At 41.9% G+C, this 24,458-nt stretch overlaps 1 protein-coding gene across 5 annotated transcripts in view; it reads right to left on the minus strand.

The window, feature by feature from the left end:
• AMBRA1 (autophagy and beclin 1 regulator 1) overlaps positions 1 to 24,458 on the minus strand; it is a gene marked incomplete at both ends in the record, with an annotated part of 202,250 nt that overhangs the window by 156,895 nt on the left and 20,897 nt on the right. The window lies entirely within an intron of this gene.

Here is a 24,458-nt window from a genome sequence, read left to right on the forward strand (position 1 = left end):
CTAGCTGAACACTTGAGTCTTCAATAATATATCTCTATGCAACAGAAATCCTACACTTCATCCTACACTTCATTAAAACACTTTTACCACATTCTAATGTGTTGGAAATTGGGACACATATTGTAGTTGTGTGACACAGTTTAAGAAGCATAACTTTTTTTTCCAGTTGGGATGTCTTTAAGTTTTTGAAATACAAAATGTTTGTGTGAGATAGTACAGGTGAAAGGTTCAGATTGGGGAAAAAAAGAAAAGAAAAGCAAAATGTTTGTGTGAGATAGTACAGGTGAAAGGTACAGATTGGGGAAAAAAAGAAAAGAAAAGCAAAATTTTGAGCCTCTATTCAGACATTTATGTCATCTTTTATAAAAACTTCTTTTTAATTGACACAAACATCTAAATTTGTACATATTAATGGGGTACTGTATAATGTTTCAATATATGGATATATTGTATAATATTTAAATCAGATTAGACATACCTACTCAAACATTTTTATTCTTGATAATGAAAACTGTCAAAATACTTTCTTCTAGTTTTTTAAATGTACATTATTGTTATTTAGAATCACCCGACTATGCAATAACACACCAGACTTCCTGCTTTTGATCAATCCATGTCATCTTACATAGTATTTATTACGAATAAACTAGTTCCTTGGGACTTGTGTGGGAGTTAGAGAATGAAAACAAGATCTGAGAGCAGCTGGCTGCACTAGAAAACCTAGAAGATTGTTCCATCCCAAACTTCTCCAGCGTTAGTCCTGAGTCTCTCTGAGCCCTGTTGTATTACCCTCCAAACAGCTGCTCAGTAAAGCAGAGATTCTTTCACGAAAAGCATCTTACAGTGTGACCAAAAGATATCCATCTTAAATACTTCTGCCTAGAAAATGACTGGTAAGTTAGGGGGCAAATTTTGTCACCTGCTATGTCAAGGCAGTGACAGTACTGAGAAGAGATGACTTAGGAGGGATGCTGTAACCGAGATTCCTGAACTGGAAGAGTTTGAATTACATAACTTAAATTTTAATGATTCCATTTGAGAATCGTGTGTGTGTGTGTGTGTGTGTGTGTGTGTGTGAGAGAGAGAGAGAGAGAGAGAGAGAGGGATATCTCAATCGATCTCAGAGGCATTCGACCTCCAAGCTACACTGCCATTCCCATTTTTTTATTCTTTACAAACAGGGACCCTCCTGTCTCAGCCTCACCTACCAAATGCTGGGATTACAAGCGTGTGCCACCACACCTAGCTCCCATTTGAGAATCTTACAAAGTCTACTTCCCACCCTAACTTCCTATCTTAATTAGGAAGACTTCTTTAAATCAGAGTAGAACCAAAATGTTTTGTATCTAAGGAGTCTCTGATGAGGTTCTTTTGGAACATGCATCCCCTGTGCCCACTTACCACAGTCTTCTGGCACCAATTGCTCCCTAGACAGTACAATGGGACCAGCAAACTATGCATATGGCCTTTTAACTGCTAGCACACAACTCAAGAGAGCCAATCAGAATAAACAGTATTTCCACATATATACAAATCACTGATGAAACAAATTCTCCAAAAGTACTATCTAGAGTAAAAATAGACCTCTCCAATTGGTGTGGAATAAAGAAAGAACTAGTTTTAGACAAGTAAACATCACCACTAACACTCTTAGGAACCTCACTGAGTAATGCTAGAATATGATTACAACCTGTGTAATCTCCTTGTGTTAGCTTCTTGCAGCAAGCTGTCAATGAGAAATGGTAGGAGAAATGGCAGCTGTGCACCTACCACTCTGGCCCCCACAAATATGACTTGACTTAATGATCTATCATGCAATATGATGATGCGAAATCAGGAAGGGCTGAGGAAGGCAACCAAGCTTATTCAGGTTAAAGATGCTATTTAATTCTAATTTATAATTTAGGGGTGGGGAGCGCGTTACTCGGGACTGAACCCAGGGGCATTCTATCTCTGAGCTGGACATCCAGCCCTATTATATTTTTTATTTTGAAACAGAGTCTCACCAAGTTGCAGAGGGCCTCACTAAATTGTTGCGGCTGGCCACAAACCTGCGATCCTTCTGTCTCAGATTCCCAAGTACTAGGCTTACAGATATGTGCCACCACGGCCACCTCAGTTTAGAAGCATTTTATTTTTATTTATTTATTTATTCATTCATTTATTACGGGTCTGGGGATGAAAACCCAGGGGCATTTGACATCCGAGCTACACCCCCTGCCCTCTTTTTTATTCTTTATTTTGAAACCGGGTCTCACTGAGTTGCAGAGCGCCTCACTAAATAGCTGAGGCTGTCCGTGAACCAAGATCCTCCGGTCTCAGCCTCCCGAATGCTGGGATTACAAGCGTGCGCCATCACGCCAGCTTAGAAGCGTTTTAAAGAGTCACTGAAGTTCCAACAGAAGAAAACAAAAACCCTTTTCTTTTCTCTACCACCAGTGGTGTCCAAGTACAGTATACCAAGGGTTGTGCCATTCTGATCCACTGAAAACAGAAGGAAAATATGACCACTTATGCTTCATAATGTGTGATCATGAGGAGATAGAAAGGAAATAGGCAGATAGGGAAAAGGCCTTAGTAGAAAAAGTTAATTTCCTGAGTTTCCTGAGGGGAGACAAATGCCTGAAACAAATGTCTGAAATTCCAAAGGCTCAGGAGATAAGAAGGCCAGAGCTTCACAAAGCCATCCTGAGTTTCCTAATCAACAAACCCACCAAGCAAGTCTGGCATTCCTGAAAGGAGACCCTTCAAAGGACTTGCAAATGTCCTATGCAAATTCTCCTTGGAGTCACCACAACCACAAACGGACTTGCAAGCGGTCAGGCATCAGCCAGTCAGATGGCAAAAGCGGGTCACTTTCCCGCTCAGGACCCCCTCCCCTTTTGGGGAGCTGTTCTCTCTCTCACAGGTCGTGTTGGCCCTGAGAGAAGGCAGAGTGCATCTGAGGGCACGTGGCTCGGGCGAGTAGTGACCTGAAGGCCTCTGCTGGACATCATGGCTGACCAGGCCCCTAGGGGTGACCTGTACCTCTTTTCTGGCAGATCGCGTGGACTCTGGGAGAAAGTAGTTTGCAACTGATGGGCACTTGGCTCGGGCGACACTCGGGTAGTGACCCTGAAGGCAGCTACTGGACCCCGGAGTTCCGACCGCCCCTATGGGGTGTTTGGCCACTTTTCTCTATTCCCTTCTGGCAGATCGGGTGGACTCTGGAAGAAAGCAGCCTGCACCTGAAGGCAATTCGGCTTGGGCTACTCTCAAGTATTGTCCTGAAGGCAGCTGCTGGACCCAGAGTTCCAGCCCCTTTGGGGGTGTTCGGCCACCCTTGCCCCATTCCCTGCTGCTTCCAATATACCTTTTACTCCCCTTCCTGAGGTCTGCGGGTGTCTCCGTAGACAAGAACTCGCCGGGGTTTTCTCGCAAGAAACCCCCATTTCAATCATAACATATATACATGAGGATTACTCAAAAGCCTTTTATTAATATAGGTTTTTCTTAAAGTCTGAAGCCCATACTGCTCTGTCAAACTATACACTTCTTTAAGAATATCCAATACTTGAAAGAATATAGTAACTGCAAATACAGAAAATATAACAATAAACATATAAAGCATAGCCATATTCATATATAAATCGAGCAAAAAGAATGATAAAGCAGATGCAGTAAAGCATTAACTCAGTAAGGGAATGAAGGGCATATGAGAATTCTTTGTATTATTTTTTAAACTTTTCTGTAAGTTTAAAATTATTTCACAATAAGAAAATAAAGCTATTTCATATACAAAAATATAAAGGTAAAAGATTGAAATTTAAGAGGCAATCTTTTTTTTTTTTTTTTTTTTGGTGGTACTGGGGTTCCTGGAAGCCCTTCTACCTCTGGGCTACACTCCTAGACCTATTTTATACTTTTTATTTGGAAACAGGGTCTCTTAAGTCAGTGCGGCTGACGTAGAACCCGCGCAATCCTCCTGTCTCCGCCTTCCAAGCAAGGGGATTACAAGCATGCGCCACCACACCCGGCCTGCAATCATTCATTTTTAAAAGCAATATTCACTTTTTTTTTTTTTAAGGTACTGGGGATGGAACCCAGGGACATTCTACCTCCAAGCTACATCCCAACCTTACTTTTTATTCTTTATTTTGAAACAGGGTCTCTCTGAGTTGCAAAGGATCTCACTAATTAGCTGAGGCTGTCTGTGAAAAGCGATCCTCCTGTCTCAACCTCCCAAATGCTGGGATTACAAGTATGCACCACCATGCCCGGCATTATTCAATTCTAAAAAAGATTTCTTCAATGGAAACTTACCCTAATGATCTCAAAGCAGGTCTGGTAAACTAGAAGCTGTGTGTGAGCTTTTTTGTAATCCCAGCATCTGGGAGGCTGAGACTGGAGGATCATGGTTCAGACAGCCTCAGCTACTTAGCAAGGCCCTTTGCAACCAGTGAGACCCTGTTTCAAAAATAAGAAAACTGAAAAATAGAGCTAAGGGTGTACCTCAGAGGTAGAATGCCCCTGCCCCTGGGTTTCATCCCCAGTACCGGGGGGGGGAAAAAAAATTTTTTTTTTTAAAGTACTGGGGATGGAACCCAGGAGCATCCTACCTTTGAGCTACACCCTTAGCCCTCTTTTTAATTCTTTATTTTGAAACAGGGTCTCACTGAGTTCACAAAGGGCCTCACTAGCTGAGGCTGGCTGCAAACCGCAATCCTCAAGTCTCAGCCTCCCAAATGCTGGAATTACAAGCATGCACCACCATGCCCGGCTCATTTACATATTTCCATCGCTACACAGGACCTAGCAAAAGCAGAGTTGAGCAATCCCAATAGAATTAAAAACTAAAAGACTTATTACCAAGCTCAATATGGCCACCCCTGCTCTAAAATATCTTATATGAAATTCTTTGACCAATATAGTATAGTTACTAAGAAACAGAACAGAAAAACTAGAAGTCAAGGTTTTGTGCATTGGTGAAGGCCACCAGAAACTTTTTTTTTTCCTTCAGAACTGAGGATGGAAAGGAACCCAGGGCATTCTAGCTCCAAGCTACACTCCCAGCTCTATTTTTTATTCTTTATTTTGAAACAGTGTCTCACTGAGTTGCAAATGGCCTAAGTAGCTGAGGCTATCCACAAACCTGCTTCCACATGCTAGGATTACAAGCCGGCACCATCACACCTGGTTTACCAGAAACTATTATTAGGTTAGGGCCATAGCTCAGTGGTATAGTTAGCACTTGTGAGGCCCTGGATTCAATTTCCAGCACCACACACATGCAAAGATACTTTGCCCTGCTGCAGTCCTAAATAAATAGGCACAACATACAAACATGACTATTCGTTCCCTGATTATTACTTTGAATATTTGTAAAAGGGTTCCCTATATAAGCTATATCCTTGGAAGACTTTTTTTTTTTTTTTTTTTTTACAGTACTGGGGATGGTACCCAGGTGCATTCTACCTCCAAGGTATGCCTCCAGCCCTATTTTTTATTCTTTATTTTGAAACAGGGTCTCACTCCGTTGCATAGGGCCTCACTAAGTAACTAAGGCTGTCGGCGAACCAAGATCCTCCTGTCTCAGCCCGCAAATGCTGGGGATTACAAGCATGCACCACCATTCCTGGCTTCTTGGAAGACAATTTAAAAATGATGAAAGACAACTCTGGAAAAGAAAATAGTGCTCGGGGCAGATGAGATGGATCATCTAAAAGAATTTTCACTTTCAATTCAACAGATACCTGAGTTTGAGAGGCAGAAAGTCCGGTTACTAGTCTAGACAGAACAAACAAGCCAGTGACAACTCCTCACTAAATGATATCCTGAAGATATTCTTTCAACTGGTTGTCAGATCACAGGGGAAATCAATATCCTAAAGCAAACGGACATGTTCAGACGTTCTGTAGCCACTGGAAACAATCAATGTCAGAACTCTAGGGCCTCTATAGATAAGGAAAGCTTGCTTCTTTCTAGAAGCCAAAAGGTCACTGGTGCCCCTGCCTAAGGAATAATCTCCCTGCCTGGTTTCAATGTCTAGGTGGCATCTGCAATTTCAATTCAGGAGAGACAAACCCAAACAGCTTTCTTGAGAATAGGAAATAAAATAAAATTCCTCAGCTTGGCATCAAAGCTTTACAGTCAAAGTGTTCATGCCTTTTAGATATACATATGCTCTAGCCCAAAGGTTTTCAATCTTTTGGTCTCAGGACCAAAATTATGAGGACCCTAAAGAGCTTTTGTTTATATGGGATCTACCTGTCAATATTTACCACATTTGAAATGAAAACTGAGAATTTCTCTTGGGGGGAGGAGGCCACTAGGCATTGAACTCGGGGCCTCACACATGCTAAGCAAGTATTCTACCACTGAGCTACATCCCCAGACCTTCTTTATTAATTCTCAGACAGGATCTCACTAAGTTGCCCGGGTTAGCTTCCAACTTTTGATTCTCCTGCTTTAGCCTCCCAAGTCACTGAGATTACAGGTGTGTACCGCTGCATCAAGCAAAAGAGAGAAATTAATACACAAGCACACATCCAAACACCAGAATGATAGTCTCATTACACATCACGTAGGCTCTAGAAAAGCCCACTGCACGTTTGTGCTAGAATGAGAGTGAAAAGACCAGGGGCATCTCAACATTATCATCCGGAGTCCAGAGCACACCTGGAGACCACTGCTCTCACTGCCTCACCACCCGCCTCTGTACTCATCTGGCCATTCCATCTGGAGGGCTCCCATAAAAATCCGTCAAAGGTCATACACCTGACTCCTCCGGCCAGTTTACCCTCTCTTCCCCACAGCATTCTGTACCTTTCTTAAGAGGTCTTCTCCCAATCACCTTGTACAGTAGTTACTTATGTCTTGTTTCTGCTACTGGACTGTAAGATACTTGATAGCAAGTACTGGTTCCAAGTCATCTTTTTAACCCCCTCCAAAACTCACATCCTAAATAACATGTAACAGAAACCAATCTAAATATCTAAGTGAATGAATCAGCAGGTCTCACTAGACTTGGAAGAATAAGCAAGACAATATATCTGATTGTCCCTCATTGGCCCCGTGAGTTTCAGATAAGGTTGCTAGGTGTCCAAACACACTAAAATTCCTAAAGGAATGAGTTTTCAGAAACTGCTTGAATCACTCTTCATCCTTCTGGTCACTAAGCCACTCAGGTTAAAGTGCTGACATCCTGATAAATGCAGTGCAGACTGGTTCCTAGCAGGCTACTTAAGTCATAAAATCAGAGGCTGGCTACTTGCCTGGGAAACTACCATAGATGTTCCTAGACTGTATGTTGCCAAAAGAGACCTCATCGAGGAAAGAGAGGAATAAAGGAGGACAGGAAGTTAGGGGGCAGGAGGCCAAAGAAACTCAGACACATGACTGCTTTCCTCATTTCTAAATCTTGTTCTGCAAGCCCTTGATCTGCACAGCAGCGCATGCCCGCGCGGGGAGGTGACAAGTTCTTATTCTTTGTAAAAAATAATTGTGTGTTCTGAAATGACACCTCTATTATGATTTCCAAATTGACATCTCTGCTTTAAAGCAGAGGCATCTAAGCCTCCCCATTTCACACACTAGCAATTATCATTTAAGTGATCCAATGATAGGCACTCATCTGATCGCTGCAGGCCCCCTAGTTCTGGGGGTGCACTTAGGGCATGTGCTGTTGCCAGCAGAGCCCGGCAGGCAATCCCTGCCCTTGCAGGGGGATGGACCAAGGCAGACGGCACTGCTAAAAGGCTAACCTCAGGGAAAAACAGATAAAGTACAAAAAGAGCTCATAGTGCCTATGGTATGAAATCCACCTTGTTTTACTATCATCAAGCACAAACAATTCAGAGGCTCAAAACAATGCCTCTCACCAGAAAAGCTCAAAGTCTTTACCAAACATTAATGTATTCCACAATGCCTCTGGGCAATGAGCAATAGATGGTAAAACATCAGAGCACAACAGAATCACACAGACACCAGACGGGAAAAGGCTGAAAACAGAATTTATACACAGTGCACACTCATGTATCAAGCTACAAAAGCCTTGCTTGACTCAGCCAGACTCCTCCAGGAAAGTCTGACCCTCTGCTGCTTGGTGTGTGGTTATTTTTAATACATTTGTAAAATGACGGATTATCATTGTTTAACTCTTATATACCCTCAACACATTTCAAAATAGTTAGAAAAATTCAATTCATAACTTAAAAATTTCCTTTTGTCTACATGTAACTCAGAGGACCAAGCTGATCCACAAGAATGTCTTCACTATGTATTCAAATCCATTTTTGCCAGGAGGCTGGGGAGTCTGTTCAAAGACCCCCCCCAGACTTTTTTTTTTTTTTTTTTTTTTTGGTGGTACTGGGGATGGAACCCATTGGCTTTCTACTTCCAGGCTATACTCCCAAACTTTTTTTTATATTTTATTTGGAAAGAGGGTCTCACTAAGTTGCTAAGAGCCTCACTAAGTAGCTGAGGCTGGCTTCGAACTCGTGCAATCCTCCTGTCTCAGCCTCCCAAGTGCGGAGATTACAAGCGTGTGCCACCACACCCAGCTCCCAGACTTGTTTTAAAGCCAAGAATTTAGCCAGGCTGGGCGTGGTGGCGCACTCTTGTAATCCCAGCATTTGGGAGGCTGAGACAGGAGGACTGTGGTTCATGGACAGCCTCAGCTACTTAGTGAGGCCCTTTGCAACTCAGTGAGACCGTTTCAAAATAAAGAATAAAAAATAGGGTTGGTAGTGTAGCTCGGAGGTAGAATGCCCTGGGTTCCATCTCCAGCACCACACACACACACACACACACACACACACACACACACACAAAGAAAGAAAAAAAAAAGAATAAAATATAGGGCTGGAGCTATAGCTCAGAGGTAGAATGTCCCTGTGCTCACTCCCTAGTTCCACGAAGAAAAGAAAAAAAAGTAACAGGCAGCTGGGTGGGACTGTCCACCCCCAAGTCCCAGCACTTGAAAGTTGAGTCAGGAGGGTAGAGAGTTTGAGGTGAGCCTCAGCAACTTAGTGAGATCCCATTTCAAACTTTAAAGCAAAATAAAATAGGGTTTAGAATTTAGAGGTAGTTTAGAGGTAATCCTCTGGTTTTAAACTCCAGAACAACAAAAAAGTGACAGGCCCTTTGACCCTGGCATATGGCAAATACTGTGCCTTGTAATAGAAAATAAGATCCTTTTTTTTCTTCCTTGTGGTACTGGGGATTGAACCTAGGGGTGCTCTACCACTGAGCTACATACATGCCCAGCCCTTTTTATTTTGAGACAGGGTCTCCAAAATTGCCCACGCTGGCCTCTAACCTGGGAATCCTCCTACCTCAGCCTCCTAGGTACCTAGGAATACAATTGTGGGTTATCATACTTGGTTTAGGAAGTAAAATCTTAGGGCCAACATTAGAAAGGCAGTGAGAGTAAGTAAATGAAGCCTTACGAAAGAGTACTGGGAGGGGGGAAATAAGCATAGTGAGCTGGGCAATTATTAACAAGAAGCAGAGGCAGCTTTTCCTGGCTGAAATCTGTTCATGCAATGAGGTTTCTTGATTCTACATAAATAGGAGGGCAAAGATTCCAGCTTGGTCCCCAAACAAACCATCAGCCCTCAAGCTACACAAAGCTCAGAGTACAATCACTTTTGTTTTATCCGAGGTTCATTGTGAACTGCTTCCCTTACTAGCATTTGGTTTTTACCGATTTGCCTCTGGGGATATACTACTTGCCCTTCCACCCTGATCTTGACTTCAGCAACCACCCTGATTCCTGTGGACTCAGACTCCATTGCAATAATTTCTCCACCATTTCCCTCTGTCTAGACAACATGAAATTGCCATAAATGACACCTAAAGTACAATTAGTAGAGAAACTGCAATTTCCACTCCTCCCCCGCTCCCCAAAAGAATCACACATTATCATCCCCCAGCATGTCAATCACTACTACCCTGATGAAGATTAACTCTCTACAGTCTGGAAGCCATTTAATTCCCAGCATGCTAAAAATTATGCATTTCTCCCCTCTACTATAATTAGGAAACATGTAAATTGCCTTCTTTTCCTAGAACTAATGGCTATAATCACTGAGATCTGAACGCCTGCTGAATCGATACCTGTGTAAAAAGTCCTTACAAACACTGCTTTACCGGGCTGCATTTCATTTAGGGGAAATCACAGACAAAAGGAAAAGAAAAGAAAAGGCAAAGAAGGGGTAAGGGAATGAAATGCATGACTCAAGACCACCAGAACTAGGCAGTACTGTTGTTAACTACTAAAAGATGGTTTGGAGTTGCTGCCAGTTCCTTGTGACATGTCATATTAAAGTAATAGCAAGATCAAAGGATCAAATCATGAAACAATTTATCAGTGCTTTTCTTTGGGAGGAAGGTTACCCCAGGGAGACATTTGGCAATTTCTGGAGATACTTTTGGTATTGCAACTGGGTTGGAAGTATGCTATTGGCATCTAGCAGATAATAGCAGAAATACTACTAAAATTCTACAATACATAAGACAGCCTCCCCACAATAACAAATTATCTATCCATTCTCAAATATCAAGTGCTATTGCTGACAAATTTTCTTAGGAAAAAAAAATGTGTGTGTGTGTGTGTGTCTAAGTTGCTGAGGGACTTGTTAATTTGCCGAGGCTAGCCTTGAACCCATGACCCTCCTGTCTCAACCTCCCAAGTTCTGGTATTATAGGCATGCACCTCTGCACCTGGCTTAAGATTTTTTTTTTGGCGGGGGAGGGTGGTACTGGGGTTCCTGGAAACCCTTCTACTTCCGGGCTATACTCCCAGACTTTTTTTAAAATTTGGAAACAGGGTCTCTTAAGCCAACAATGCTGGCTTCGAACCTGCGCGATCCTCCTTTCTCCGCCTCCAAGCTCAGGTATTACAAGCGTGTGCCACCATGCCCAGGGCTTCTTAAGATTTTTATGATGAAGAACATATGTAGGTGCCAGGCATGGTGGCGCAGCATGTAATCCCAGTACTTGAGAAGCAGGCTACTTAACCCCACCAAAGAGCCATGATTTGAACCTCGTGTTACTCAACTTTCTAACAGAATAAATTACAAGAAGAAAGAACAAAGGGAACAACCTAAAGAAATTCTGGGTACAAAAGCAGCATTGAATACATGGGACAATCAAAAGGAAAATCAAAAAGCAGCGAATAACAGAGATCCTAATATACTACAGAGGACTTGTGGAGGCTTGGGAGTGTGGGGGTGAAAGATGCTGAAGAGTTCCTAGATGGAACTAGTGTTCTCTAACTTTAACATGCAACAGAATCACCTGGAGAGCTTTTTAAGTATCCAGGCAGCCAGAAGTGGGGGTGCATGCTTGTAATCCCAGCATTTGGGAGGCGGAGACCAGAGGATGGCGGTTTGCAGACAGCCTCAGCTACTTAGAGAGGCCCTTTGCAACTCGGTAAGATCCTGTTTCAAACTATAAAAAGACTAAAAAATAGGGCTAGGGGTATAGCTCAGAGGTGCAATGCCCCTGAGTTCCATCCCCAGTACGGCTAAATAAATAATAAATAAATACCCAGGCAGACTGCAATGCCTGCCTCCTCCTTCAAGTTTCTGATTCAGTAGATCTGCAGTGGCCCCAGAAGATTGAATTTCTAACAGTAGTTCCCAGGAGATGCTAATATTCAGATCTGAGTACCAAAACTTTGGGAAACATCAGCCAAAGATATTGCCTCAAGAGCTTCCCAAAGACTACCTCTAACACTTCTGCGTGTCTCTAAATAAACACATTCTACAACGTCTACCTCTCCCAATGACATTACTCCACACAAATAGTACCGCCCAACACAGCCACCAAAGTTAGTGGCTGTATGAGGAACTAAAATTTCAGCAACTTGGTTAGGATATTATGACAATTATTGTCATCTGCCTTAAAGGAACTTACAGAAAATGATCAACCCAGCTTCTACCTGAATTCTTTTTTTTTTTTTTTTTTTTTTTGGTGGGTCTGGGGGTGGAACCCAGGGGTATTTGACCTCCGAGCTATACCCCCTGCCCTATTTTTTATTCTTTATTTTGAAACCGGGTCTCACTGAGTTGCGGAGGGCCTCACTAAGTAGCTGAGGCTGTCCCCAAACCGCGATCCTCTGGTCTCAGCCTCCCGAATGCTGGGATTACAAGCGTGCGCCACCACGCCCGGCTTACCTGAATTCTTTCTGAAAATTACTGAGAGAAAAAGATTTTAAAAAGGAACCAGAAAAGCATGCAAAAGAGTGCTAGATTTTTGGAAAGATAAGATTAAAGATTAAAATTAAATATTCCTTCTTGATTTAAATTTTAAAAGGGTTATATATTCCAAAAAGAAAATTTAAAAAACCATCCCAATTACAATAGCCTCAAAAGAGAACACATAAAGCCAGGTGTGGTATAGCACACTTGTAATCCCAGTACTTGGGAGGCTGAGACAGGAGGATCCCAGTTTTATAAGGCTGGGTATAACCTGAAGAAAAAAAAAAAAATGGGGCCAGACATGATTGTACTCATCTGTAATAACAGTTCTTGGGAGGCTGAGATAGGAGGATCGCAAGTTTGAGACAAGACTCAGTACTTAGCAAAACTTTCAGCAACCCAGTGGGGCCTTGTTTCAAAAAAAAAAAAAAGAGCTGGGGGTATAGCTCAGAGGTAGAATGCCTCTGGGTTCATTCCTCAGTATCAAAACAAGCAAACAAAAACCCTAAATAAACCAACAAAAACATAAGAACAGATAATATCACTAGTCATTAGAGAACTTGCAACTAAAACCACTATTTTTGCCAGAGGTGGCATATGCCTGTAATCCCAGCTACTCAGGAGATTATAACAAGAGGAGGTCAACCTGGGAAACTTAATAAAACCCTGTTTCAAAATAAAAAATACAAAAAAGTACTGGGATAAAAGCCATGCATGATGGTAGATGTCTATAATCCCAATACTTGGGAGGCTGAGACAAGAGGATTACAGGTTAAGGGCCCCCCAGTAATTTAGTAATTACTTAGTAAGACCCTGTTTCAAAATAAAACAAAGAAAAAGGGATGCAGGTGTAGGTCAGTAGTAGAATGCCCTTACATTCCATCTCAAGTACCAAAAAACCCAAAACCCAAAACCAAAACTAAAATAGGCAAACTCAAAGAAACACAATTAGAATGTTGGTTGCCAAGGGCTTGTTATTATTTCAATGACTGTAGAATTTCAATCATGCAAGATGAAAAACTTCTTACAAAACATACCTGATAGGTCGGATCTCTCCTTTTCCCTACAGGACCCCACAGCGGGGACAGGAGGCGGAACCCCAGAAGCCAGAAGTAGAGATGTCCCGAGACTCCAGGTGTTGCTAGAAAGACTCCAGGTGCCATGAGACTCTGGATGTCGCTATAGAATTGGCATTCCCACGCTGCTAGCTCCACCCTAAGACCCCCCCCACACTATAAATATTCATACTTCCTCTCTGACCGTGTGACTCTGCCGACCGACCATGACTCTGCTGACCACAAGACTCTGCTGCTCGGTTATCAGTCCCTTTCACCATGGTTGGCAGACCTCGCCCGAAGGTGCCAGTTGAGTCCTTTAGTAACCTGGCTGGTGTTTGCCTCCTTCGCAACCCCCAACTCAATTTCAACATTACAATACCTATAATTAACAAGACTGTAAAATGTAGTTGAAAAGTCATTGAGGGTAAATCTATCTCACACACACACACACACACACACACACACACACACACACACACACACACCTGCCACCTATATGAAGACTGAAAAGGATAAACAACACCTTAGCAGGATGCAGTGATTCAAGGGGAAAGCAGGGAGAAAGAAGCAGAAGCTGGGACACACATATGATGAACATGTTTAGGGGAGGAAGAAGGTAGGAGAAGCAAAAAGATTCATATACCTTCTGATGAAGCAAAGTAAAAAAGCACAATGTCAACAAGCTGCAATTCTCTATAAGGTCATACTTTCAGCCTTTAGTTCCTTCATTATTACAATTGTCTGCTCTGTTCTAGATAGATTTTAGTTTACTGGCAGGTGATACCCAAGCCATGCACCCCTTTATCCAAGGTGCTCTGCTCCCAGAGGGAAAATTTCATGTATTCCATTTACATGGTCCAAAAAAAAGGTTGCTCTGATGCTGCCTGACCCAATATAATGGAGATCTGCTCACTTAAGTCAGCCCCATCTAGCAAATTAGCTTGGAACCTCTTCTTTCCTCCTTTGGAAACAGAGGAGGAGTTTGTTAATTGATGCTATTAAAAAAATCAGCAGATTCTCAGGTGAGGAGGTTGTCAGCATTGTCAGCATGTCAGCCTACAGCCAGCAGGGGAAATTATATGGTGAATTAGGCAGGATAGGCAGGGTGGAGGTGAGGGTACCACGATGTCTAGTCTCTCCCTAGGCAGACCCTACTTAGGAAATACTAGCCTATATCTAACCATCAACACATTTTCCTTGAGCTAATGAAATGATCACATAGAAAATCAGATTCAAATAGAAAATATGTTAGCCCTAGTGTAGAATAAGCCATCAAGAGAGTCCATGCCTTGACAACAGGAACAATAACTGCTCAGCTCCTGCAGACTGTTATGTGGAAATTCAAGCCAGTGTTGCCCAATTTTATGATTTTTCCCCACAGAATCCAGAAATCTGGATTTATGTGGGAAATTTTTAAATTTTTGAAGCACTCTGAAGGCCAAACATACCTGAAGACTATTTTGGAATCTGGGTTAATTTAACAGGCCCGAATACTGAGAGTATTCCTGACAACATGTTTGTATGAACAAATTCTGCTTTACTGCAGAATATATCACACACAAGCCGGGCGTGGTGGCGCACGCTTATAATCCCCGCGCTTGGGAGGCTGAGACAGGAGGATTGCGCAGGTTCGAAGCCAGCCTCAGGTACTTAGTGAGGCTCTCAGCAACTTAGTGAGACCCTGTTTCCAAATAAAATATAAAATGGGTCTAGGAGTATAGCCCGGAAGTAGAAAGCCTCTAGGTTCCACACCCAGAACCACCAAAAAAAAAAAACAAAAACAAAAACAACAACAACAACAAAAAATATTATTAGGAATACTCTCCAGAAGGAGCAGAAATAAGATGTATGGGGCCTTGTCCCAACCCCTACAAATATGTAAGAAATCCAGGAGGAGGAGGGAAAGCTACTGCATAGCTCTAATGGGCTGGGAATGATGACTGTAAGTAAAATATATAATGCAAACAGAAGCTCCTATGCCTGGTGTTATTATCTTCTCTCTTTCTTTCTTTCTTTCTTTTTTTTTTTTTTTTTTTGCAGTACTGGGGATGGAACCCAGTGGCATTCTACCTTCAGGCTACACCCAAGCCCTATTTTTTATTCTTTATTTTGAAACAGGGTCTCCAAATGGGTTGCAAATAGCCTCACTAAGTAGCTGAGGGTGTCCCCGAACTGCGAGCCTCATGGCTCAGCCTCCCAAACGCTGGGATTACAAGCATGCGCCACCACCCTCAGCATGTGTTATTATCTTGAAACAATCTCAACATACCATTTAGAGCACACCCTAAACAGACACAGTAAAGAAGGGGATCCAAAGTGAGCAGGTTGAGTACAAGGGAAACTGCTCTCGATGTACTTGCAGCACGCATACAGATTTCACCAGAGCCCCCTAGAGGTTCAGCCCCTGACCTGACAGAAGTGACTGTATCCTTTCATGTTTCAGGATGTAGACAAAGCATGCAGTCTGCTCTACTCCATTCAGCAGAGAGGGATAAAGAAGGATAATTCAGCTCGACCTAACAAGTGTTAAGTTGAACTGCTTTGAGGGAAGGGCTGCCTGTCAGGCACACTGCCTGGAGTACCTGAGGGCTCATAACCTCCCAAACAGGGCAAGCTGCCTCACTCCCATGGAATTCCTAAAACAAGCTTAAAATGAGGCTGGAGAACCTTGCTTCAGTGGAAATATTGTAAGAAACAAGAAATTCATCAAGAATTTATGCCTGCTCTTAACCATAAAAAAAATCTCACAGAAGCCAATACTTAGGGCATCTGACTAAACATACAAAGTACAGAGAACAAGCACAAGGACAGGAGTCACCTACTGGCCTCTCTGGACCTTCTTAAAGCCTTCTCTTTCTAGCACCTGACTCTTCCAAATCATGTTGCATTCACCTAAAGCGGGGATGAGCAAATTAAATCCCATGGGCCAGATGTTGCCACTCCCTGTTTTTGTATGACCCAAAATGGTTGAAAGATATCAAAGAAGTTTTTACTGCACCAATAAAAAAAAAAAGAAGTTTTTATGACATGTGAAAACTATACAAATTTAAATTTGTTTTAATACCCAAAATTTTATTGGGACATAGCCATACTCATTTACATACCATCCCTGGCTGCTTCTCAGTAGCTGCCTTAAACCACACTGCCTTGAAAGCCTAAAATATTCACCTGGTAAATATTTACAAAGTAAAAAAAAGGTTTGCCAATTCCAGATATAGAGAATCGAGCAAAGACCACATTCAGATTCAAAGAGGCTCAAAATGGAGTGATAGGATTCAAAGAAGCTATAAACAGAATTATTAGGAGCTGGGGATGTAGTTCAGGAGGCACCTGGTTAGCACTTACCAGGCTCTGGGTTGGACTCCTAGTACTAAATCAATCAATCAATTAAAAATATATAGCTGGGTGAGGCGCACACCTGTAATCCCAGTACATGGGAGACAGGAGGATCTTAGGTTTGCAGCCAGCCTTAGTAATTTAGTGAGACTCTGTTTCAAAATAAAAAATAAGCCAAGTGTGATGGTGCATGCTTGTAATCCCAGTACTTGGGAGGCTGAGACAGGAGAATCACAGGTTCAAAGCCAGCCACAGCAACTTAGGCCCTCTGCAACTTAGTGAGACCATTTCAAAATACAAGAACAAAATAGGGCTGAAAGTGTAGCTTGGAGTTCCACCACCAGTACAATCAATCAATCAATCAATCAATAAAGGAGCCAGGAATGCTCTTTCATGCTTGTAATACCAGTACATGGGAGGCTGAGACAGGAGGCTTGCAAGTTCGAAGCCAGCCTCAGCAACTTAGTAAGATCCTGTTTTCCAAATTAAAAAAAAAAAAAAAAAAAGGCTGAGGGGGTAGGCTGGATATAGAATGCTCATTCCCCAGTACCACAAAAACAAACAAACAAAATAGGGCTGGGTGTGTAGCTTAGAGGTAGAATGCCCCTGGGTCCATCCTCAATACTACAATATATAATAAGTGAAATAAAATGAAATAGATGTGGAGGTGTAACTCAAAGGCAGAATGCCCCTGAGTTTAATCCTCAGTACCAAAAGTATGTGTGTGTGTTTACACACACACCTACACACACACACACACACACACACACACACACACACACACACGTACCTAATTTGGCAGGTGAGGTGAGCCACAAAGTGAAATTAATTGCAAAGTTTCCTTTCCTCCAATCTATTCTTTTCCCTATATTGCCAAAGAAAAATAGGTTGCCTAATCACCCTGGGAGACAAATAAGTCAAATATCTAAGTCACTGCCTTACAATGAGAAAAGAACTGTCTGGACTCTCTAAGAACTTAATAGAAGATTAAGTGGTCCAAAGCCAGGAAGAGAATGTCAGAGGAGGAAAAAAGCTGTATTTTACTTATACAAGCACGTTGGAGAAGGAAAGTACATTAACACCTCCAAGTGGCAGATATTTAGAATAAAACAAGTCTTTCTCAGCCTCGAAGAAAAGCCAATGGTGGGAGAATCTACTACTGAGAATCTTCAGACACACTTATTGGGGGGATTAGAAGTCCTAATCATACTCTTCAGTAGCAGCAATTTTTTTTTTTTTTTTTTTTTTTTTTTGGCGGGTCTGGGGATGGAACCCAGGGGCATTTGACCTCTGAGCTACATCCCCTGCCCTATTTTTTATTCTTTTATTTTGAAACCGGGCCTCACTGAGTTACACAGGGCCTCACTAAGTAGCTGAGGCTGTCCGCGAACCACGATCGTCCGGTCTCAGCCTCCCGAATGCTGGGATTACAAGTGTGCGCCACCACGCCTGGCTCAGTAGCAGCAATTTCATTTCTAAAAACCCATCCTCAACAGGCATCGTGGCACACACCTGTAATCTTAGTACTTGGGAGGCTGAGACTGTAAGATCACATGTTCACAGCCAGCCTCAGCAACTTAGTGAGGCTGTCCACAACTTCCTAAGACCATGTTTCAAAATAAAAAGATAAAATAGAGCTGTGGTTGTAGTTCTGAGGTAGCATGCCCCTGGGTTCAATCCCCAATACCACAAAAACAAAAGATACTACAAAATATAGTATCTAAGACACTGCTATAGATACTATAAATATAGATACTTTGATATCTTTTATAGATACTATAAAAAGATACTAAAGATACTATAGCACTGTGAGACAGAAAAATAGAAAACATCAAGATCCTATCAGCAGAGGACTGCTTAAGTTAACTATGGTGCATCCAACTGTTAGAATACTGTCCCTCTGTAAAAGAGGGAGCATAAAGCGGGCATGGTGGCACACACTTGTAATCCCAGCATTTGGGAGGCTGAGACTAGACAATCGCGGTTCTGTAACTCAGTGAGACTGTTTCAAAATAAAGAATAAAAATTGGGCAAGGGGTGTAGCTCGGAGATCAAATGCCTCTGGGTTCCATCCCCAGACCCACATAAATAAATAAATAAATTAATTAATTAATTAAGCATCAAACATAGACAACTGCCAATGCCAGGTGCAGCGGCACCTGCCTGTATTCTCAGTACTTGGAAGGTTGAGATGGGAGGATGGCAGATTCAAGGACAGCCTCAGCCACTTAGTGAGCCTCTCAGTGACCTAGTGAGACACTATTTCAAAAATAAAAAAGGCTGGGGGTATAGTTCAGAGTTAGAATACTCCTGGGTTAGAGCCAGGCGTGGTTGCACATGCCTGTAATCCCAGCATTTGGGAGGCTGAGACCTGGAGGATCGCGGTTCACGGACAGCCTCAGCTATTTAGTGAGGCCCTCTGCAACTCAGTGAGACCCAGTTTCAAAATAAAGAATAAAAAATAGGGCAGGGGGTGTAGCTCGGAGGTCAAATGCCCCTGGGTTCCATCCCCAGACCCGCAAAAAAAAAAAAAAAAAAAAAAGAATGCTCCTCGGTTCAATCTGAGTACCACAAAAACAAAAGTAAAGCAAAACAGTAAAAATTCACCACAGCATACCCTACATTTTTATACATTTTTCTTTTTCTCCATAGAATTTGTCATTATCTACTATATTCACTATTTTAACTTACTAGTTTATTATCTCTCTCCAATTGGAATAGAAGAATAATGATGACACTTAAATAGGACCTGGTACACAGCAGGTGCTTAGTAAATATCTCTTAACTGAATGTATAAATGAATAAATCAGAGTACTTGTTTTACAAACCTGAGTCTCGAGGCTATCCTATGAGCCAAACACACAGGGACTTTGTACACACTCAAGTCCCCCTAGCAGCTCTGGCTTTACATTACCCCACCTTCCATTACCTCTTGTAAACTTGTAAACTAAGTTGCTTACCTCCACCATACGCTTTGGGCCCTTTTTGATTTCCCAATACAGGTTCTATTTTCACACAAAGAACAAGCCATGATTTGCCCACACCACAAACGAAATTCTCTTGAAGATTCTTCCCTATTCTTTGTCCCTAAATGGCAAACTTCTAAGTGAAAAGAAGTCAAAAGTTTATAAGGGTTTGTCATATCTTGAATATCAAAGACAACAATTCCATCAGAGGCAACTATTCACATCCTCCCCATCAGAGAGAAAGCAAAACTTTCTTTTCTTATTTTTTACTTTTTTGTGGGACTAGGAATAGAACCCAGGGGTACTATACCTCTGAGCTACACCCCAACTCTATTTTTTATTTTGAAACAGGGTTTCACTAAGTTGCAGAGGGCCTCACTAATTTGCTAAGATTAGCCATGAACCTGTGATCCTCCTGTCTCATCCTCCCAAGAAATGGGATTACAAACACACACCACCACACCCAGATGAAACTTTCTCTTACTATAATGATTCTTCTTGCAATAAAAAAAAACCTAAAATCATCTCAAAACTAAAAAAGAAAGTGTGGGTGTATAGTTCAGTAGTAAAGCACTTGCCTAGAATTTACAAGGCCCTGGGTTTAATTCCCACCGTTGGAAAAAAAAAATTAAAAAGACTCATTCTAATGATACTCAGACCGCTTTCCCAAAAAAAGATAAAGCAAACACTTCTAATTCAGTGAAAATCTTCCACAGGAAAAAATAAAATGCCAGCATGGTGGCACGTGCTTGGGAGGCAGAGACCGGAGGATCGCAGTTCACAGACAGCCTCAGCTACCTAGAGAGGCCCTTCGCAACTCAGTGAGACCCTATTTCAAAAAAATTTTTAAAAAGACTAAGAAATAGAAGTAGGTGTAGATTGGAGGTAGAATGCCCTTGGGTTCCAACCCCAGTATCGGAAAAAAAAAAAAAAAAAAAAAAAGCCAGGCATATCAGTGCACACTTGTAATCCCAGTACTTGGGGGGACTGAGACAGGAGGATCACAGATTCATGGCCAGCCTCAGCTACTTCGTGAAAGCCCTCCACAACTTAGACCCTGTTTCAAAAATAAAGAATAAAATATAGGGCTGAGGGGTGTAGCTCAGAGGTAGGATGCCCCTGGGTTCAATCCCCAGTACTATGCATACACAAAAAAAAGAAACAGAAGCCGGGTGTGGTGGCACATGCTTATAATCCCTGCACTTGGGAGGCTGAGACAGAAGGATCACACAGGTTTGAAGCCAGCCTCAGCTACTTAGTGAGGCTTTCAACAACTTAGTGAGACCCTGTTTTCAAATAAAATATAAAATAGGTCTAGGAGTGTAACCCAGAGGTAGAGGGTCTCTGAGTTTCACCCCCAGTACCACACACACACACACACACACACACACACACACACATACACACACACACACAAACACACAAAAGACAAAAGATAGAAACAAAAAAATAAAAAAATAAAGCACCAATGAAACAGAGCCTTCACATTTAATTTTGATTATTCACATATAATTTGGACTCTATCAGGATCAAGTATACCCTCACTAATCCCCCAAAGATTGAGAAGTCAGGATATTTTCATTAGGACATTAGTAACTCTCCATGTATGTCTTTGTTTTTTTTCTTTTAAAATTTGGTTCTGTAAGCCGGGCATGGTGGCGCACGCTTGCAATCCCAGCATTCGGGAGGCTGAGACCGGAGGATCGCAGTTCGCGGACAGCCTCTGCCACTTTGTGAGGCCCTCTGCAACTAAGCGAGACCCGGTTTCAAAATAAAATATAAAAAAAATAGGGCAGGGGGTTTAGCTTGGAGGTTAAATGCCCCTGGGTTCCACCTCCAGACCTGCAAATAAATAAATTCATTAATAAAATAAAATAAAATAAAATTTTTTTCTTTTAAAATTTGGTTCTGAGCCAGGCATGGTGGCGCACGCTTGTAATCCCAGCGCTTGGGAGGCTGAAACAGGAGGATCGCACAGGTTCGAAGCCAGCCTCAGGTACTTAGTGAGGCTCTCAGCAACTTAGTGAGACCCTGTTTCTAAATAAAGTATAAAATAGGTCTGGAAGTATAGCCTGGAAGTAGAGAAGCCCCTGGGTTCCACCCCAAGTATCACACACACACACACACACGCGCACACACACACACACACAAGACAATAAAATAAAATAAAATTTGGTTCTGTACAAATATTTTATTGTTTCTTAATACTTATTCTTTTGGCAATCAATATACTCTATCCTCTCTCTCTCTCTCACACACACACACAGAGTATATTTTGACTAAAACTGTAGCTACATCTTATTTATTTATTTATTTATTTATTTATTTATTTATTGTGGTACTGGAGATTGAACCTAGGGGTATCCTAACTCTGAGCTGCACCCCCAGCCCTACTTCTTATACTTTGTTTTGAAACAGGATCTCTAAGTTGCGGAAGGCCTTGCTAAGTAGCTGAGGCTGGTCACGAACCTGCAGTCTTCCTGTCTCAGCCTCCCAAGTACTGAAATTACAAGTGTGCACCACCATGCCTGGGTAGATATATCTTTAAGGAGAAAAAAAATATCAATGGCATTGACCAGCAGATAATAATAATAATACTAAAATGCCAAGTGCAAGACCAACAAAATAGTCTTGAAATGAAGCTGTATAAACTGCCAAGGCACTCAAGGAAGAAAGGGGTCCTGAGTCCTCAGCTGGTAGCAAATAGAAAGGGTCGGTAGCTATCCAGGTGCCATGTGCTTCTTACAAGGTTTCAAGATTCCTAGTTCAAAAATTAAAAAAAGAAAAAACTTAAAAAAAGATTCCTAGTTCACAAGTTGGAAACATGGCACCACAAAGAAACATCAGAGGAAGAAATTCTAGGTCATCAGAGAACATTATAAATGTGTCTTCCATGTGCAACTCAAGTAATATCACTTCATTTATTCAGTAAGTACTTATTTCTAGGTTGCCGTCTCTCTCTGTGGACCTGTGATTATCCCTCCAGAAATGGCGTTTGGGTTAAGGGCTCCCTGGAGAATCTCATGACTAGAGCTGAGGAATCAAATATATTTGGTGGCCTATGGAGCTCAAAGCGATTCCTTCACAAAAAAAGTCTAAGAAACCTGGAAATCCAAGGAGAGCTTTTACTCTAACCCTCTGATATATGGGGTCAAATTTTAATACTATGGCTGTCAACATGCTTCCCCAATCTTCATCTACCAACAGAGGTAAATGAAAACTACCATCAAAGATTAAAAGCCATCAGCTGACCCAAGGACTGTGGCACACACTTGTAATCCCAGTACTTCAGAGGCCGAGACAGGAGGATCACAGGTTCTTGGCCAGACTCAGCTACTTGGTGAGGTCCTCCACAACTTAGCAAGACTCTGTTTCAAAAAAAAAAAAAAAAAAAAATTGGACTAGGGTATTGCTCAGAGGTAGAACACCCCTGTGTTCAATTGCCAGATGTATATGCATGCATGCACACATGCACACACATCATCAGCCAGGCATCGTGGTGCATGCCTGTAATCCCAGTTACTTGGGAGGCTGAGACAGAAGGATCACAAGTTCCAGACCAGCCTCAGCAATAAAGCAAGTACCCTCAGCAACTTTAGTGAGACTCAGGTTCAAATTAAAAAATAAAATAGGGCTGAGGGTGTAGCTCAGATTTAAAACCTCCCTGGGTTTAATCCTCAGCACAAGAAAAAGAAAAAAAAAATATTTCAGTTCTCAGAACACACTCAATTTTACAAAACACTCCAGCTACAATGCTTTGGTACATATTTGGAGAAGGAACTGCAAAAACCATGCTTCTGGAAAGATTTAAACCAATTTTGTATCTCCTAGTTGATGGGATTTTAATAGTGAACATACCTATTGGGATCACTTTATGAGGATTTATCAAAGATTATGAGCAGGGGGAGTGATAAGTTGGCCCGGGCCACCCTCCCCCCATGCCATTTTGGCATGGGGCTGTAACTATTTTCTGTATTTCTATCTTTTTAATAAACTTCTTTAAATCTTAAAAAAAAAAAAGCTTATGAGCAAATACCTGAAATAGCATTTTTCCTAAAAACATTGTGTTGGTAACATTTCTATCCAGAAAAAAAACCCTACAAATTATATATCAGACTTTCAATTTCTTACAATGAGAGTTTGCTGAAGAGCCCCCTCAGGTAATGATCTACATAGTAACAGTGACTTTAGAGAAAGGGGTTGTATGAAGGTACAAATTACAAACCAGGCATGATGACACACACCTATAATCCTAGTACTTGAGAAGCCAAGTCAGGAGAACCCCAGGTTTGAGACAGCCTCGCAATTTAGCAAAACCTTGTTTCAAATAAAAAATAAAATAAGGCAGGTGGTGTAGCTCAGAAGTAGAATGTCCCTAGGTTCAATCCCCAATATCATCCCCCACACACACACTCTCACAAAAGTACAAATTACAAGTAAAGCAGAGGAAAGGGTGGCCTTTTCAGGATCCAGGAGTTCTAATCTCACTTCTCTGCTATAAATACCTCTTTAAAAATTACTTCCTGGCCAGGGTGGTGGTGCATGCATGTAATCACAGCATTCAGGAGGCGGAGACTGGAATCTCACAGCCTCAGCTACTTACTGAGGCCCTTTGCAACTCAGAGAGACCCTGTTTCAAAAATAAAAAGACAAGCCGGGTGTGGTGGTGCACACTTGTAATCCCAGCATTACGGAGGCTAAGACAGGAAGATTTGGGTTTGCAGCCAGCTCCAGCTACTTAGTGAGGCCCTCTGCAACTCAATGAGACCCTGTTTCAAAATGAAGAGTAAAAAATAGGCCTGGGGGTGTAGAATGCCCCTTGGTTCCATCCCCAGTACTACAAAAAAAAAAAAAAAAAAGAAAGAAAAGAAAAAAAAAAGACAAATAGGGCTGGGGGTGTAGCTCGGAGGTAC

Source organism: Muscardinus avellanarius (genome assembly GCF_963383645.1).
Source record: "Muscardinus avellanarius genome assembly, chromosome: 1".
Taxonomy (NCBI): Eukaryota; Metazoa; Chordata; class Mammalia; order Rodentia; family Gliridae; genus Muscardinus; species Muscardinus avellanarius.